At 39.8% G+C, this 19,098-nt stretch overlaps 1 protein-coding gene and 1 pseudogene across 3 annotated transcripts in view; one reads left to right on the plus strand and one right to left on the minus strand.

Annotated features, from left to right (window-relative positions):
- Positions 1-19,098, minus strand: part of RAF1 (Raf-1 proto-oncogene, serine/threonine kinase) — a 78,709-nt gene that overhangs the window by 46,926 nt on the left and 12,685 nt on the right. Inside the window, exon 2 of one of the 3 annotated variants that reach the window (XM_090284194.1) lies at positions 718-898. The exons of the other annotated variants lie outside the window; for them this stretch is intronic. The gene's annotated coding sequence lies outside the window, so the exon portion shown is untranslated. The remainder of the gene's footprint in view (positions 1-717; positions 899-19,098) is intronic. 3 annotated transcript variants of the gene reach the window in all.
- Positions 8,113-8,195, plus strand: LOC150004965 (small nucleolar RNA U3; annotated as a pseudogene).

Here is a 19,098-nt window from a genome sequence, read left to right on the forward strand (position 1 = left end):
AAAAAGTAAGGAGATTCTGATACATGCTACAACACAAACCTTCAGGACATTATATGTCAAGTGAAATAAGCCAGTCATAAAAGATAAATATTGTATGATTCCACTTACGACCTACCTGGAGTGTTCAAATTCATAGTTATAAAGTAGAATGGTACAGTTGCCAGAGGCGGGGAGTTTAATGGGAACAGAGCTTCATTCTGGGTTCATGAAAAGGTTCTGAAGACGGATAGTGGTGGTGGTTACAATAGCTGAATGTACTTAATACTACTTAAGTGCATACCCAAAAATGGTTAAGATGTAAATTTATGTGGGTTAAGATGGTAAATTTATGTTATGCATATTTTACCACAATAAAATTTTTTAAAGAATATTTATAGGTGCCTAATCCTACCATGCCATTACAAAACACACAACATGTTGATCATTATAGGCTGAAACACTACTGAAGCCACTGATACTAAATTTGAATGTACTGGAACACCCAAGCACCTCCCTAGACCTATGGCTTCATCTTTAAAAAGATACCTCTTTTTAGGTAGGACTAAATCAGTCCTGCTCCCAGCTTAGTGTCTCTACACCCTGTGGACTCCAAATGTAGTTTTTTAAAATCCTCTGGTTATTTTCAATATTTCCAAATAAAACCTAATAAAATTATTCATTTACCTTCCAAAAGCCAGCCCAGAGCAATTAAAAAAATAAGATAAAATCAGCCCTTACTGGTATGGCTCAGTTGGTTGGGCATCATCCTGCAAAGCAAAAAGTCGCAGGTTCAATTATTGGTTAGGGCACATGCCTAGGTTGCAGGTTTGGTCTCAGGTTGGGGTGCATATAAGAGGCAACCAATCAGTGTTTCTCAGCATCGATGTTTCTCTCCCTCTCTTTCTTCCTCCCTTCTCCTCTCTATAAATAAATAAGTGGATAAATAAATAAATTAATTAATTAATAGAAAAATACTAGCAGTAAAAAATATTTATTTAAGAACAAACAATCAAGGGTCTCTCTTTCCTTCAGACTAGAATTACAGGACTCCAGGGTGAGCCTGAGGATTATTAAAACCATAGGACCACCCTGGCTAGTGTGGCTTAGTGGACTGAGCACTGGCCTGTGAACCAAAGTGTCACTTGTTCAATTCCCAGTCAGAACACATGCCTCAGTTGCAGGCCAGGTCGCCAGTTGGGGGCATGCAAGAGGCAACCACACATTGGTGTTTCTCTCCTTCTTTCTTCCTCCCTTCCCCTCTCTAAAAATAAACAAAATCTTAAAAAAACAAAAACAAAAAACAGAACCATAGGACCTTAGAATGTTCATAGCATCATTATTCCTAATAGCTAAAAGGTAGAAACAGCCTAACTGCCCATCAACTGATGAATAAACAAAACATGGTATACAGTAGTCCCTCGCTATATTGCGGTTCACTTATTGCAGCCTCACTGTATCGCGGGATTTTTAAAAATATTATATTTAATTATTTATCACAGATTTTTCGCTATATCGTGGGATTTTGTGGTCCTGTATACATATGTTGTTAAAGTTACACAGGTTTAAGAGTGTAGAATAAATGTAAGGTTCCAACTTCACGGGGGGGGGGGCGGTCTGGAACGTAATACCTGCGATAAGTGAGGGAATACTGTATTCAAACAATGGAACATTATTTAATCATAAAGAGAAATGACGTTCTGAGACATGTTACAACATGGTTGAACCTTGAAACCATTGTGCTAAGTCACAAAAATTCTCATATTACATGATTCCATTAATATAAAACAGAATAGGGAAGTCCATAGAAATAGAAAGTAGATTAGTTTCTTTGAGAGTGATGAAAATATTCTAAAATTGACTATGATGGTTCCACAACTCTTAATACACTAAAAACCACTGAAATATATATTCTAAATGGATCAACTGCATGGTATATGATTTATATCTCAATAAAGCTGTTACCAAAAGAAGGAGGGGCAGGTCTGCAGTAATTTCACAGGAGCTATCTGGGTTTCTGAACTTCCTAATTACTGGTTCCACTCCCTCGTAAATCCTAGAACTTTTCCTGTCCCAAACCCCATCTCCTCCCACAAGATTCACTATTATATTTAATCTAGTTTGAAATGGATTCTGTTCCTTGAGTCTAAGGTCCTAAGAAAAAACACTTCTAAAGAACTAAAGCTATGAAGAGTAACTGCACACACACACACAAAAAATGCTAAATAAATAAACAACAGCACCAGAAGTATGACTACTTACTACATCCTGAAGGCTATACAGAACGCTTTCTATCAATAAGAAGCAAAACAGTTTAGGGAGTAAGAAGACAAATAATGGGTTTGAAATCCAACTTCACTATTTACAGGTTGTCTAAACTCGGAAAATGTATTTTTAAACTCCCTCAGTCTCAGACTCCTCAGCTATAAAATTAAGATAATAATAATGTTACCAGATCCAGTGAAGAACTAGTAAGATAATGTATGTAATGTACCTAGTTAAGAGTCTAACACATTAAAAAAGTCAGAAAAATTGTACCTGCCCTATTAAATTTTTCAGGTGGGAAAGCTGAATTTATATATACATATATATAAAATCCACTAGTAAGCTTATAGAACTAGAGCATAATTTAGTGGAAGGTGTGATGGTTAACTTCAGACCTTCAACTTCTGAGAGCTTCAATGAATTCAAGAACTCCCATAAACTGCATAGAGGATCTTGGGTATATATATTTCCATCTTTCCGGAGAGAAACCTTAAGTTCTGTCAACATTTGAAAGCAATGCATGATCCAAAAAGAATCAAGTATCACCGGATAAGAGTCAGCAGCAATTAGAAACCTTTTGACGAGCTCTTCTTTTGCTCATTTCTGATTTGCTGTTTTATGCCTGTTACAGATTTTAACATTTTAAAAGTCCAAGTATAGTTATCCATTATACCTTTGTGGAGACTGTTAACAAAATGAGTTGGGACGCTTTCGGCCAAGATGGAGGCCTAGACAGACACACTGCGTCTCCCTCCACAACTAAGAAGGAATACAACTGCCCCAAAACTAGAAACAACCAGAAGTTCCAGAAAATCAAACTGCATGCAAGTCCAACAAACAAAGCTATAAAGAAGAAAAATACTCATCCAGACAGGTAGGAGGGGCGGAGCTGGGGTGGAGAGGACATGGTGCGGTGGCAGCAGCAGCGGTGGCAGGCCAGCAAAAAGCACAGTTACACGTTTTAAAAAGTCAGGAGGGACACCTGAGTAGCGTTCCCAGCTCCTCAACAGAACGTGCAGCTCACAGTCCCAGCACCAAGGAAAATAAAGCCTCATTGCTTCTGACTGTGCAAACCAGTGGGGATTGGGGCAGAGGCGGAAACTGCCGGTCCCTCAGCGGAGTCCGCTTGTTTAAAGGGCCCCCATGTTCTTAGAACGTCCGAAAAACCCACCCACTCTGGGAACGACGGCCAGGGCAGCAACTAGAGGGGCGCCAGTCTGGTGCGGAAGTGGGAGGGGTGCCTGGCAAAGGGGCGAGTGCTGGGCAGGCAGCATTGTTCCCTCTCAGACCCCTCCCCCGCATACACCACCACAACGTGGTGAAAAACAGGCCGCCCTGTACTAACGAATCCCTAAGGCTCCGCCCCTTACAACGTAACAGGAGTGACAGCTCTACCTACGACACAGAGGTAAACAAACACAGGAGCCTGTCAAGATGAGGAGACAGAGAAGTATGGCCCAAAGGAAGGAAGGAATCAAGGTTCCAGTGGGAGAACTAAGTGACGAGGAAATAGCCAACCTAACAGACGCAGAATTCCAAACACTGGTGATAAAGATGCTCACAGGCTTGACAGATATGCTTGAGTACGGCAAACGCATAAGAGAAGAAGTGAAGGCAATGATAAGTGAAACGAAGGAAAATCCACACAAAACCAATGCGGAAAGGCAGGACACCAGGGTCCAAATCAATGATTTGGAACATAAGGAAGAAAAACAGTCAACCAGTACAGAATGAGAAAATAAGAATTGAAAAAAATGAGGAGAGGCTTGAGAACTTCTGGGACAACTTTAAACATGCCAACATCCGAATCATAGGGGTGCCAGCAAGAGAAGAGGAAGAGCAAGAAATTGAAAACTTATGTGAAAAAATAATGGAGGAAAACTTCCCAAATTTTGTAAAGGAAACAGACTTACAAGTCCAGGAAGCACAGAGAGTCCTGGGCGAGCTGGACCCAGAGGGGACCACACCAAGACATATCATGATTAAAATACCAAAGGTGAAAGATAAAGAGAGAATCCTAAAAGCAGCAAGAGAGAAGCAGAGAGTTGCCTACAAAGGAGTGCCTATAAGACTATCAGCTGATTTCTCAAAAGATACTTTGCAGGCAAGAAGGGACTGGCAAGTAGTATTCAATATGATGAAAAGTAAGGAACCTCAACCAAGATTACTCTATCCAGCAAAACTATCACTTAGAACGGAAGGGCAGATGAAGTGCTAGACAAAGTAAAGCTAAAAGAGTTCATCATCACCAAGCCATTATTATATGAAATGTCAAAGGGACCTACTTAAGAAAGAAGATCAAAACTATTAACACTAAAATGACAACAAACTCACAACTATCAACAATTGAATCTAAAAAATAAAAACAAAATCCAACTAAGCAAACCAGAATAGGAACAGAACCATAGGTATGGAGATCATTTGGAGGGTTTTATCAGCTGGGAGGGGTAAGGGGGAGAAACTGGGGAAATGGTGCAGGGATTAAGAAGCATAATTGGTGGTACAAAATAGACAGGGAGACATTAAGAATAACATAGGCAAGGGTGAAGCCAAAGAACTTATATGCATGACTCATGGACATGAATTAAGGGGGCTGGGATGGCTGGAGGGAAGAGGGGTACTGGGCAGAGGGGAACAAAGGGGAAAAAAATTGTAACTACTTAAAAAAATAATGAGGTGAGAGAGACACACATAACTGTAGTGAAATATATACTATACTGCAAGGCAGAAATATTATAATAAATACAAATGAGATGCAACAGCACATTCTAAAACAAAGAAAATTAAAGCAATGGGGAGAGCTTATTTTAAGGAAAACAACATTTAATTATTACTTGAACGCACCTATATGACTTGCCTCCTCTAAACTGTAAGTTCCCTGATGGCAGGAACTAATCTTCAGCTCCCTCACTTTACATGGAGTGTGGCACAGAATAGGATCTCAAATATATATTGAATAAATAAAAGGATAAGCAGCTCAACCAATGCTTGCTGACAAATTTAATTTACCTGGAAGCATACTTTTTGAACTAATTTTCCTATGTCTAGAATCCCGAATATTTGAAGTGAAGTGGCTTAGGGGTAAGCTGGGTGTCATTATTTGTTTTTGGGTCACTGCAATAAAAATTCCAATTCAAACTGCATAAATAAAAATAATTTAACCCTGGCTGGTGTGGCTCAGCAGATTGAGCGCCAGTTTGCGAACCAAAAGGGCCGCCGGTTTGATTCCCAGTCAGGGCACATGACTGGGTTGTGGCCAGGTCCCCGGTTGGGGGCGCATGAGAGGCAACCACACATTGGTGTTTCTCTCCCTCTCTCCCTCCCTTCCCCTCTTTCTAAAAATACATTAAAATAAAATCTTTAAAAAATAATAAGTTAATGGTTCATTCAACTGACAAGACCAAAGGTAAGAGTGACTTTCTGGAAGGCTTGGTCCAAAGGTTCAATGATGTCACTAAAGTTAAGATTTCTTTTGTTTTCTCCTACCTTCCTTGGTGTTTGCTTTGTTCGAAGGCTGGCAATCCCCTACACCTCCAAGTCATAACATGGGTGACTAAAAGGAGATTCTGAGAGAGAGCTACATCCATTCTCATTTAAGTCTTAACAGGTAACCCACATTTCTCAGGGAAGCTTCACATCTCATTGGCTTTTAGTGAGTCACTGTGAACAGATCATTATGTCCAAATGGCTGGGCTTTACTGATTGGTTTAAGCTAACCAGGCTCTCCCATAGAGTCTGATGGGGTCAATCTCATTAAAATGGAATGACTATGTATTGAGTTGGCCAAAAAGTTCATTTTGTTCCATAAAATAAATGACACATTTTCCACTTTGAGTATGTTAGCTTTCTCCCACTATTGGCTTCTAGTAGGTAGAGGCCAGGGTGCTGCTAAACATCTTCCAACGCATAAGACAGCCTCACAGCAAAGAATTACTTGGCCAAAATGTCAATAGTACTAAGAAACTATGCAAACCACTTTTGACACGTTCAGTCACAGCACCTTCTCTATACACAGCACAAATCATTTTTTGCATTTCAGTTGCTTTTTTTCCTTTCTTGAAATAATGAAGGATAATATGCTAAAAATGTTTCATATCTTCTTCCATCTTCACTATTAAAATGGTTGCACAAAAATTCACCAATTTTGATAAATTTTTTTAAATACGCTGATATGACAGCTGTCACAATACAATCTAACAAAATTGTTTCAAATGAAGTAAAAGACAACCAAGAACTACTAGAGCCATCCTAAGGAAAAAAATAAATGAATTTTTTGGCCAAACCAATAACTGTAACAGGGAATACAGGTTGATAGTTCCTCAGGAAAAAATAGGGGATAGTTACCAGTAAAACCATGGGTGAAGAGGGCGGGTGGCGGGGGGTTGAGGGGCAGGCTCAGACACTACACAGAGATACCCTTAAATTGGCATACTGTGCATACTCTTAAATGGCACAATCAAAATTCAAGTAATACATTTAACTTCAAACTTCTCAGGCATAGCTACTGTTCATACAACACTCACCCATGATAAATCATGCAATCAATAAATTTCTTAAGCCCTTATAACACGTTGTTCTTTCTTTTTTTTTAAAGATTTTATTTACTTCTGTTCTTTCTTTAGCAAATCTCGGGGGAGGGGAGAGGGGAAATCCTTCCAAAACTATAACCTGATGAGCAACAGGGGGCATGATACCAGAAGTTTTTTTGTTTATTTGCTTCTCTGGAACACATCTGTCACTAGGACCAGGGACATAGTTTCCAGAAAGTAAAATATGAGACATAATAGAAAAGGGACAGACTCATAGAGAACAGATTGAGAGCTGTCAGAGAGAAGGGGGGTTGCAGGACTGGGTGAAAAAGGTGAAGGAATTAAGCATGCACACACACTCACACACACACACACACACTATCTTATAGACACAGACAACAACATGGTGACTACCAGAGGGGAAAGGGGGATAAATGGTGATAGAGACTTAACTTGGCGGGGTGAACACACAATATAACATACAGATAAAATATTATACGATTATACACCTAAAACCTATATAATTTTATTAATCAATGTCACTACAATAAAATCAATTAAAAAAAAAGAAATGCCAGTTAAAACAATGGAAAAGTGGTGGACTTGAAGGTTGATTCAGTAACAATTAAATTTCTTAGCTGGACAAGATGAGTATATACTTGATTTTCTTATACTGAATAAAAAGAAAATTATGTAAGAAAAAGAAAAAGGTCCTGACCCGTGTGGCTCGGTTGGAGCACTGTCCCATAGACCAAAGGGTAATGGGTTCAATTCACAGCCAGGGAACACACCCAGATTGTGGGTTCAATCTCCAGTCAGAGCATGTGCAAGAAGGCAACCAATCAATGTTTCTCATTCATATCAATGTTTCTTCTCTCTCTTTCTCTCTCTCTCTGTCTTCTCTCTCTCCCCCTTCTCTCTCTAAAAGCAACTGGAAAAATATGTACTCTGTTGAGGATTTTTTTTAAAAAAGAGAGAGAGACTTCTGGTCAAGATGGAGGCATAGGTAAACACAGCTCGCCTCCTCCCACAACCACATCAAAATTACAAGTAAACTACAGAACAACTCTCATTCAGAACCATCAGAAATCAAACTAAATGGAAGTCTGACAACTACGGAACTAAAGAAACCACTTCTATCCTGCCTGGTAAGAGAAATGGAGACATGGGTGGACAGGACGGGGGGCAGGGGTGTGGGTTTTATCCACATGTGATGGATAAATATTTGGGAGGAATATCTCGGGAGTGACAGGGTCCTGCCCCACACCAGGACCCCCAACCCAGGGTTCCAGTGCCAGTAAGATAAGCCTCCATAACTTCTAGCTGCAAAAACCAGCAGAGTAAGACTATACTGTCAGGGATCATTTTCTATAGTTCATTACTAGAGAAGTTTCTCTGAACGTGTAAAGCACCTATGTTCATGGAAGCACTGTTTACAGCAGCCAAATGCTAGAAGCGGCCTAGGTGCCCATCAGTGGATGAGTGGATCAAAGAACTGTGGTACATTTACACAATGAAATACTACACAGCAGAAAGAAAGAAGGAAATCCTGCCTTTTGCAACAACATGGATGCAACTGGTAAGTATTGTGCTTAGTGAAATAGGCCAGGCAGCAAAAGACAAATAGCATATGATCTCACCTAATACATGAACCTAATGAACAAAACAAACAAACGAGCAAAACAAAACCAGCGGCATGTAAACAAGGAACAGACTGACAGTGACCAGAGGGGAGGGGGAGAAGAGGAAGAACGAAGGGGAAGGGTCTACTCAAGGAACTAGTATAAATACCCCATGGACATGGACAACAGGGTGGGGACTGACTGTGGGAGAGCGGGGAGGGGCAGGGGAGAGCAATGGGGGAAAAATGGGAAAACTGTAATAGAACAATAAATAAATAAATATAAATAAATAAATAAAACACTAGCAGGTTTGAGTTGATGAAAGGAACTATTCGAGTCCCAAGCAGTTCTTCTTAAAGGGCCCATACAGACTTACTCAAAGACTCACTCCATCCAGCATGGGAAGAGCAGATTGAAAGGCACTAGAGGCATATGGGGAGGAACTGAAGTGTCTACCATCAAGGCAAGAGCTGGGGGAGAGCTTTCTCCCAGACAGAAAGGCAGGGAAAGGCCACTGCTCCTTTTCTGAGCCCTCCCCTAACGGAGCCACAAAGCCAGCAGGCAGGGCCATATCTGAGACTCCATTAACCTGGCTGACACAGTTTGCTTCTCCCTGGGGAATCCCTGAGGCTCCACCCCACCCAACTTATGGGTCCATCCAAGTTGTTTACAGTGGCTTTTTCATTTGAATGTCTGGTCTCTGCTCAGGCTTTACATCTTCCTAAATCCTCTCAAACAAGCAACAACCAGCCTCAGCAAGCCCCCAGCCACCCCTACCACCCCCATACCGCTGGCTAAGAGGCCAAAGGCATGGCACTAGCAGCAGCCAGCTTTGGATCAAAGTTTGGCTTTGCCTGGAAACCTCCAAGTCCAGCACAAGTAGCAGCCATCTGCAGATTGCTTTTTAGTCCATGCTGTGTGGCCCCAGGTGGAGCACAGGTGGTGGCTAACACTGGCCTGCACCTCCCAGGAAACCCCGGAGCCTGCACAACCAGTAAACAACTACAGACCACGTCAGAACACTGCCACCCTAACGTTGCACAGCTAATCCTCCAAGGAGGGTGGAGGTTGGTGGTCAGGGGTCACAGCCAGTCTTTGCAGGTGACTGACTGAGCTATATCCCTCCCACTGACCTGCCAACAGCAATCAAGGCTCAACTACAAGAGGAGGGTATACTCAGCCCACAAGAGGGTGCACCTCAAATACCGAGCTTCGGTGATAGGGGAGGCTGTGCTATGGGACCCTACAGGACACCTACTACATTAGACGACACTACCAAGACACAGAGTCATAGCAGTTCTACCTAATCCACAGAAACAAACACAGGGAGGCTGCCAAAATAAGGAGACAAAGAAACACAGCCCAAATGAAAGAACAGATCAAAATTCCAGAAAAAGAACAAAATGGAGATGATCAACTTATCAGATGCACAATTCAAAACACTCGTTCTAAGGATGCTCAAGAAACTTAGTAAGTACTACAACAGTATAAAAAAGACCCAGGCAGAAATGAAGGATACACTACTGGAAATAAAGAACAATTTACAGGGAATCAACAGTAGAATGAAAGAAGTCAAGAATCAAAGCAATCATACAGAACTTAAGGAATCAATCAGAACAAGAAGAAAAAAGAATCCAAAAAAGCAAGGACAGTGTAAGGAGCTTCTGGGACAACTTCAGGTGTACCAACATTCACATCATAAGGGTGCCAGAAGACGACAAAGAGCAAGAAACTGGAAATCTATTTGAAAAAATAATGAAAGAAAACTTCCCTAATTTGGTGAAGGAAATAAGACATGCAAGTCCAAGAAGCACAGAGTCCCAAACAAGATGGATGCAAAGAGGCCCACTCCAAGACACATCATAATTAAAATACCAAAATTAAGATAAAAGAAAGAATCTTAAAAGCAGCAAGAGAAAAGAAGTTAGTTACCTACAGGGGAGTTCCCATAGATGTCAGCTGATTTCTCAAGAGAAATTTTGCAGGGTATGAGAGATTAGCAAAAAATCTCTTCAAAGTCATGAAAAGCAAGGACTACAGCCAAGAGTACTCTATCTAGCAAAGCTATCATTTAGAATAGAAGGGCAGATAAAGAGCTTCCCAAACAAGAAAAAACTAAAGGAGTTCATCATCACCAAACCATTATTATGTGAAATATTAATGGGAATTATGTAAGAAAAGAAGATCAAAACTATGAACAATAAAATGAAAATAAGCACATACCTATCAACAATTGAATCTTAAAAACAAACTAAGCAAACAAGACCAGAGAGCATTTTGATGGCTGCCACATGGGACAGGGGTTTGGGGGAATGGATGAAGAGGTGAGAGGATTAAGAAGTGCAAATTGGTAGTCACGGAATAGCTATGGAGATGTTAAGAACAGTACAGAAAATGGAGTAGCCAAGGAACTTATACATATGACCCATGGACATCAACAAACAGGTGGGGATTGCCTGAGGGAGTGAAGGTGCTGTGGGGGCAAGGGGGGGGACAAAGGGGGAAAAATTGGGACAATTATAACAGCATAATCAAGAAAATATAATTTAAAAGAAAACCTAGAAGAAGAAATCTAGCATCTTTTAGACATCTACAATGAGCTAGGTAGGCCCTGAGCATATATCGATGTTTATAGGCTATTTCACTTAATCCACACAACTCTGAGGTAGATAAAGATAAGTGTCAAAAAAGTTACATAATTTGCCTTACCTGAGCTTAAATCCAAGTTCTGCAACCAACTACAAATGTGACTATAAAGAAGTCAATACCTGTCTGGACCTCAAGTTACTTCCTCTGCAAAATAAGGATGAGATGACCTATAATGATCCTTCTAGATATAAAATCTTATGATGATTCTAGTGCCATAAAAACCTAACATATATTAAAATTTTCTTATATAGAATATTGCTTCCCTAGCTTTCCAATTAAACTTTACCAAGCAACCTTTTCTTAATGATTTATAAATTACTATAATGAGTAAACTCCGTTTACTGACAATATATAGATTTTAGAATAAGTTGTTATTTCCAATAATTTTACTCAGATTTCAGTGATGGAGGTTAATATGGTTAACTATTGTTTTAAAACTGTTTTTTTTTATGATTTTAAAGAGAGAGGGGAAGGGCAAGAGGGAGGGAGGGAAGGGGGGAAGAGAGAGAGAGAAACATTTATTTGTTATTCTACCCATTTATGCATTCATTGGTTGATGCTTGTATGGGCCCTGACCAGGAATCGAACCTGCAACCTTGGCATATCAGAAGGACGCTCTAACCAACTGAGCTACTTGGCCAGGGCCTAGGTAGCAAATATTTTTAAACATTTTATAATATACCTATTATAAAGTAAAAGCCAAGAACCAAAGATTTAAAATAAAATATGACTTCAAAAAACTTTCAGGCTTAAAAAGTAGGCACTGAATTTTTAACATTTAGTGGGAAAGTTTCAAAAAGAATAATGATAATGAATAAATGTAACAGACAACAGAGCTCAGTGTATTCTTCAGATACTTACTGCAATCTGGTTGCCAGTGCCATTTCTGACTACCACTGTATTTATCTCTATTAAACCCCCTACTTTTCAGCATGTGCTAATGACAACCTGATTTGAGAAAAAGAAATAATCAAATTTGTATATAAAGAGCACAAAAGAAGAGAAAAGGCTTTAGTATGGACTTACTTGCAAGATCAGAGCTATATTCCAGAAGATTAAGGCTACCAAAAATCCAGTATTCAGTTTAGCCTGATCCTCCTGCACAAAACTGGACCACAAAATTGCATACAGTTATGGTAAAAAAATTTTAACACACAAAACATACATTTTTTAAACTCTATGAGAGCAGTGACAGCTTTGGTAACCTCAGTAAACTTAACTTCTAGAAGAACACTTGGCAAGTAGTTGTTGAATGACTAAATAAACTATGTGCTTTGAAGTCAATGAAATCTGTAGTTGAATAAATTTCTTGGCTGTGTGGACCTGGGCAAATCACACCTAAGGCCTTAATTTCTTCATCTGTAAAATGAGCACAGCTATATTTAAGAGGCTGTTGTGAGAAATGAATTTAAAAAACTACAAAGAATGCAAAACTTAATGTCTTATACATAGTGGGCACTTAATCCATGATAGAGCTATTACTACATGATAGCTATATTACTATCATTGATGATAATGTAACAGGGCTTATCAGCGCAAAAAAATAACCAGGAGCCCCTGTGGCTCAGTTGGTTGGCCATCTTTCTGCAAAGTGAAAGTTTGCTGGTTTGATTCCTGGTCAGGGCGCTTGCTTAGGCTGCAATTCCATTCCCAGTCAGGGTGTGTGCGAAAGACAGCCAATTGATACTTCTCGCTCACAGTGATGATTCTCTCCCTCTCTTCCCCTCTCTCTAAAAATAAACATATAAAATCTTAAAAACAAACAAGATAATACCCTTGATACTTTTACTCTCCTCATCCACCACATTGAATCATCCATCATATCTGTCAGTTCCTCCTTCAAATTCCTACCACTTTAACCTAACCCCAGCCAATCTAACTTAAACCATCATTTCTTGCATAGATTACTCCAAGTGTCACTAAGTCCACTCCCAATCCCTCGGAATCTATTCTCTACATTGTCATCTTAAAACACAAATGTGATCACATTATTCCTCTCCTAAAATCTCCTGTCAATTCTCCACAATACTCAAAATAAAATCCAAATTCTTAAACTATGATCTAAAAGGCCTTACACAATGACCTGGCCTCTCTCTTCCACTTTATCTCCTACCCATCTCTCTTGCTCACTTTATTTCTGTCACACTGGCCATCTTGCTGCTAGTGCACTTCTTATCAATCATTTTCCACTCAAATATCACTCTTCAAAGGAGACCTTTGACCATCCTGTTCAAGTATATCCTACCCCTACCCATCCTACTTTCTCTGTATTTGTTATGGGCCAAACACCATAGGCCATAATATTGTAGCTCTAAGAATTATCCATTTTGGTAAAAAAAAAAAAATAAAGCCAATTTCTCAATTTAAAAAATTTAAGGGATTATTAAATGTCAAGTTTTATAAGCCATAGCTAATTAGCTGATTTCTACAATGCAAAATATATTTCTCAAACTCCTTCTTGAATAATTCAAAAATATTAAGAATGTTAAGAAAAACTCACCCTGGCTAATGTGGTTTGGTGGATTGAGCACCAGTCTGGGAATCAAAAGTTGCTGGTTTGATTCCTTGACAGGGCACATGCCTGGGTTGCAGGCTGAGTCCCCAGTTGAGGGCATGTGAGAGGCAACTGATAGATATTTCTCTTGCATGTTGATGTTTCTCTCCCTCCTTTTCTCCTCCCTTCTTCTTTTCTCTCTAAAAATGAATACTTAAAATCTTTTTAAAAAATTTTTAAAAAACTCAATTTTTATAGTAAATCAGGTTTTTTACAACCAGAAACACATTCCTGAGGGTTTCCATGAACATGCACCAGTACAGCCAATGGGATTTTTGCATATGCCCAGTGAAAAACTCTGAAGAAAAAGAATAGAGGCAGGAGGCCAGTGATTTTCATCTCCTTACTTCCAAGAAATAAGATTAATTATCTTTTTAAGTCTAAATATTGGTAAGGTAAGGTACAAGTTCTCCCCCTAAGATTGCACTTCCATCCTCAGGCAACAAATCAAATGGCCAATAAGAGAATAATACCAACCACTCGACTCCCAGGCATCAACAGAGGAGTCAACAAACTTTCTGCTGGGTAAGGTAAAAGGCTGTACTGTATTTCCAGAGTCTGTAGAGTTCTGAGAACTGTTCCCATTATCTGCATGCCCCAATCTACACAAAGCTCCATGTGGCTGAGAAACCAGTAATAGCAGGTAAGAACACTCAGGTATGCAAACATGTTCTGGATGGAACAAAGTAGGATAGTATATATAGGGGACACACTGTTTGTAAAAACTGACTGGTTAAAATTTTTTAAAGAAATCAAGTTATTTCCTAGTACAATTCCTAACAAACTGTTAAAAGTGATCTTACAAAGGACATGTGTATAATTTATTCTGATGCTCATAACTCAGGAGAACACAGAGTTGTCATAAAGTCATTTTCAACTCAATACATTCACTTCAGCCTTCTTACACTGGGGCCCAGCTCTAGTAGTAATTTCAATGAATTGCTGCATTCAGAGGCATTTCTAAAAATGAATTCCTAGTGCCAGATTAATAAAATATAAGTTAGGAGACAAAATAAACTTTTCAAAAACCTTGGGTCTCACTTTTGCTTGAGTTTACTAAATGCTATAAAAATATTTTGAAAGCAGGATTATGTTTATGTTTAAAGTGCAATATTACTAGGAAGCAGCATACATACAAAATATTATTAAGCAGTCTCAGGACAAGTCAAGTCTGATAAGACTACAATTATGTAAATGTAACTATTAGTACTTAGGGTATAATTTTAAGTGATTTCAGTCCTATGCTTTAAGGCCCATCTCTCACTTTAATGCCTAATGTGAGGCATTAAGTGTTTGACTGGAAATGCTACTCTACCAACTTCTGGAAATACAGACCACACCAGAGCACTCACTCAACAACATTTCTCATTGATTCTCTTGTCACACAGCTCCTCTCCTAAAAAAATGATCCCATCTTTTGGTTAAACAATTATAGCAATCCCGATTCATCTACAAAGCTCTTTAGGAGTTCAATATACAAGAACCAAAAAGTCCTAAAAACTTCTGCCTAAAAGAGTCAAGAAGCAGTTGGCACATTTAGGGTTAAGGTTGACTTTGTTTCACCCTCTCCCTATGTAGGCCAGCTCAAGAAGCTAAATGAATCTTACTACTGACACTTTCTGAGTAGGTAAACACACATACACAAACAATGTAAATACTTCACACAAAAGCATTTTTAATTTTCCTCAAAAATGCCTCAGCAAATCAGTGTTTATAATTAGATACTCTGAAAAACCTCACTTTTTAGTTTTTCTTCAAATATTACATTATATTTCACTTACATTAAAGTGGTAGAACAAAAACACATAAGGTAGCCAGCACTATGGTGTTTAAATGAGGTTAAGAACATCAAGCTACCTAAAACGTACTTTCTGAGAATGTAGCAATACATTCCGTGTGGTTTAGATTGATTCCAGAAAGATTACTTCAGTCAAGAGAACTTAAAATTTTACATAACTTTACAGTTGATTCAACTCTCCTCACCACTATTTCATGGGACTGTTATTCCTACTTATTTTCTATTGGGTTGGCCAAAAAGTCCATTATGTTTTTTTCCTTACAATGGCTCTCGTAGTGCTTAGTTGCCTTTAACTTCATTTGAAACAATTTTGTTAGATCGTATTGTGTGACAGCTGTCATATCAGCGTGCATTTAAAAACTACTCATCAAAATTGGTGAATTTTTGTGCAGCCATTTTAATAGTGAAGATGGAAGAAGACACACAACATCTTCAGTCTATTATGCTTTATTACTTCAAGGAAGGCAAAAATGCAAAAAAAATACATATAAGATTTGTGCAGTGTATGGAGAAGGTACTGTGACTGATCAAACATGTCAAAAATGGTTTGTGAAGTTTCTTGGTACTATTGACATTTTGGCCAAATAATTCTTTGCTGTGGGGCTGTCTTATGCACTGGAAGCTGTTTAGCAGCACCCCTGGCCTCAACCCACTAGAAGCCAATAGCTGGAGATAGCTAACATACTGAAAATATCTAAATCAATAGTTACTAGTGAAAATGAAAAAGTGTATCTTTTATATACAGAAAAACATAACAGACATTTTAAGCAACCCAATTAAGAAAATGTGAAGATCTCAAGGTCTAGTGATAATTTAAAAGAAGCAAAACATTAAAAATTCAGATACTCATTAAATAACAGCTCTAGAGTACACTGATTTAATTATATGATGTTACTATTGTATTGGACTGCACAGCCATTCTCGGCGGTGCAGATAGACTCTTAAGAAGCTACACCATCGTCTCTCGAGACGGACGGCTGCCGACGACTATTGTAGTACATTTAAATAGCTTATAAGTAAATCATCAGACCGGTATGTGGAGGAAAGGAACATATATCCATGTCATATATATCATAAATTTAACTTTTCTTCATATTTAGGAGATGTTTACTTAATTTCTAAATAACAAATGATTTAGTTTAAATTCATTTTCCTAGCATTCCTAATGCTTTTTCACACTTGGCCTCTCTTCCTTTCTCCTTATCCATTAAGTGATATAGAATAGAGTGTATAAAAAATATAGGATGGAGGCCTAGACAGACATGCTGCGTCTCCCTCCACAGCTAAGAAGGAATACAACTGCCTCAAAACTAGAGACAACCAGAAGTTCCAGAAAATCAAGCTGAATGAAGTCCAACAAACAAAGATATAAAGAAGAAATACTCATCCAGACAGGTAGGAGGGGCGGAGCCGGGGTGGGGAGAACACGATGTGATAGCAGTGGCAGTAGTAGCAGCGACAGGCCAACGAAAAGCACAGTCACATGTTTCAAAAAGTCGGGAGGGACCTGGGGAGCACTCCCAGCACCAGACCAGACCTCGAAGCTCACAGTCCCAGCACCGGAGAAAATAAAGCCTCATTGCTTCTGACTGTGCAAACCAGTGGGAACTGGGGCAGAGGAAGAAACTGCAGGTCTTTCAGCAGAGTCCACTTGTTTAATGGGCCCCCACGGTCCTAGAACACCTCCAGACCCACCCACTCTGGGAATGATGGCCAGGGCAACAGCTAGAGAGGCGCCAGTCCCATACAGAAGTGGAAGAAGTGCCTAGAAAAGAGGCAAGTGCTGAGCAAGCAGCATTGTTCCCTCTCAGACCCCTTCCCCGAATACAGCGCCGCAACGTGGTGAAACCGGTGGCCCCTACAGACAAATACCTAAGGCTCTGCCCCTTACAATGTAACAAGTGTGACAACTCTACCTAAGACATAGAGGCAAACAAACACAGGAGCCTATTAAGATGAGAAGACAAAGAAGCATGGCCCAAAAGAGGGAACAGATCAAGGTTCCAGTGGGAGAACTAAGTGACAAAGAGATAGCCAATCTCACAGATGAGGAGATAGACAACCTAATAGATGCAGAGTTCAAAACACTGGTGATAAAGATGCTCACAGGCTTGACAGATATGCTTAAGTATGGCAAACGCATAAGGGAAGAAGTAAAGGCAATGCTAAGTGAAACAAAGGAAAATCCACACAAAACCAATGGTGAAGGGAAGGGCACCAGGGTTCAAATCAGTGATTTGGAACATAAGGAAGAAAAAAACAGTCAACCCGTACAGAATGAGGAAACAAGAATTGAAAAAAGTGAGGAGAGGCTTAGGAACCTCTGGGATAACTTTAAATGTACCTACATCCGAATCACAGGGGTGCCAGAAAGAGAAAAGAGCAAGAAATTGAAAACTTATGTTAAAAAATAATGGAGGAGAACACCCCAAATTTGGCAAAGGAAATAGACATACAAGTCCAGGATGCACAGAGTCCCAAACAAGCTAGACCCAAAGAGGACCACACCAAAACACATAATCATTAAAATGCCAAAGGTTCAAGATAAAGAGAGAGTCTTAAAAGCAACAAGAGAAAAGCAGAGAGTTACCTACAAAGGGGTGCCTATAAGACTATCAGCTGACTTCTCTAAAGAAACTTTGCAGACAAGAATGAACAGGCAATAAGTACTCAAAGTAATGAAAAGCACAGACCTACAACCAAGATTACTCTATTCAGCAAAGCTATCATTTAGAATGGAAGGGCAGGTAAAGTGCTTCCCAGTCAAGGTAAAGCTAAAGGATTTCATCATCACCACGCCATTATTATATGAAATGTTAAAGGGACTTATTTAAGAAAAAGAAGATCAAACTATGAACATTAAAATGACAACAAACTCACAACTATCAACAACTGAATCTAAAAAACAAAAACAAAATCCAACTAAGCAAACCAGAACAGGAACAGAACATAGGTATGAGGATCATTTGGAAGGTTATCATCTGGGAGGGGGGAAGGGGGAGCCAAAGAACTTATATGCACGACCCATGGACATGAACTAAGGGGGCTGGGATTGCTGGAGAGAAGGAAGGTGGAGGTGAGCAAAGGGGAAAAATCACTGGGACTACGGTAACAACATAATCAATAAAATATACTTAAAATATAAATACACATATACATATATCTGTGTGTGTGTCGTCGGCAGCCGTCCGTCTCGAGAGACGATGGTGTAGCTTCTTAAGAGTCTATCTGCACCGCCGAGAATGGCTGTGCAGTCCGACTCGGGAGTGACACGGTATCTGTCTCCTCCCGTGTTGAATCGACATCTTGCGATGACGCTGGAGTGTCCTCTCCAGTGAAGCTGAAGCTACAGAGCCTGGGCAGGGTGATATGGAGGGTCTGCTGTTGCCCATGCAGCAGACCCCCCCTCTCTTCGCAGCTGAAGGGTCCAAGGGAAAGACGGAGTCAATACAGCTTGGCTTCAGGTGCGCCGCAGGAGTTGCCGGTGTTGACTACAACGTCAAACCGCCTTAGGGACTCCGGCTCCGGATTTTCTGTCGGGGTTTACTCCCTTAGCCTTTCCCCTGAAGAGGTATGCCGCAAGGCAGCGGAGGTTTTTTGGAGTCAGAGTTTTCCTTCTCTGATGTGCCCTGACTGGAAGATCGAACCAGCGACACTTAGCTCGCAGGCCGACGCTCAATCCACTGAGCCAAACCAGCCAGGGTT

The sequence above is a fragment of the Furipterus horrens genome, unplaced genomic scaffold (genome assembly GCF_987537825.1).
Source record: "Furipterus horrens unplaced genomic scaffold, mFurHor1.1.pri manual_scaffold_7, whole genome shotgun sequence".
Lineage (NCBI taxonomy): Eukaryota > Metazoa > Chordata > Mammalia > Chiroptera > Furipteridae > Furipterus > Furipterus horrens.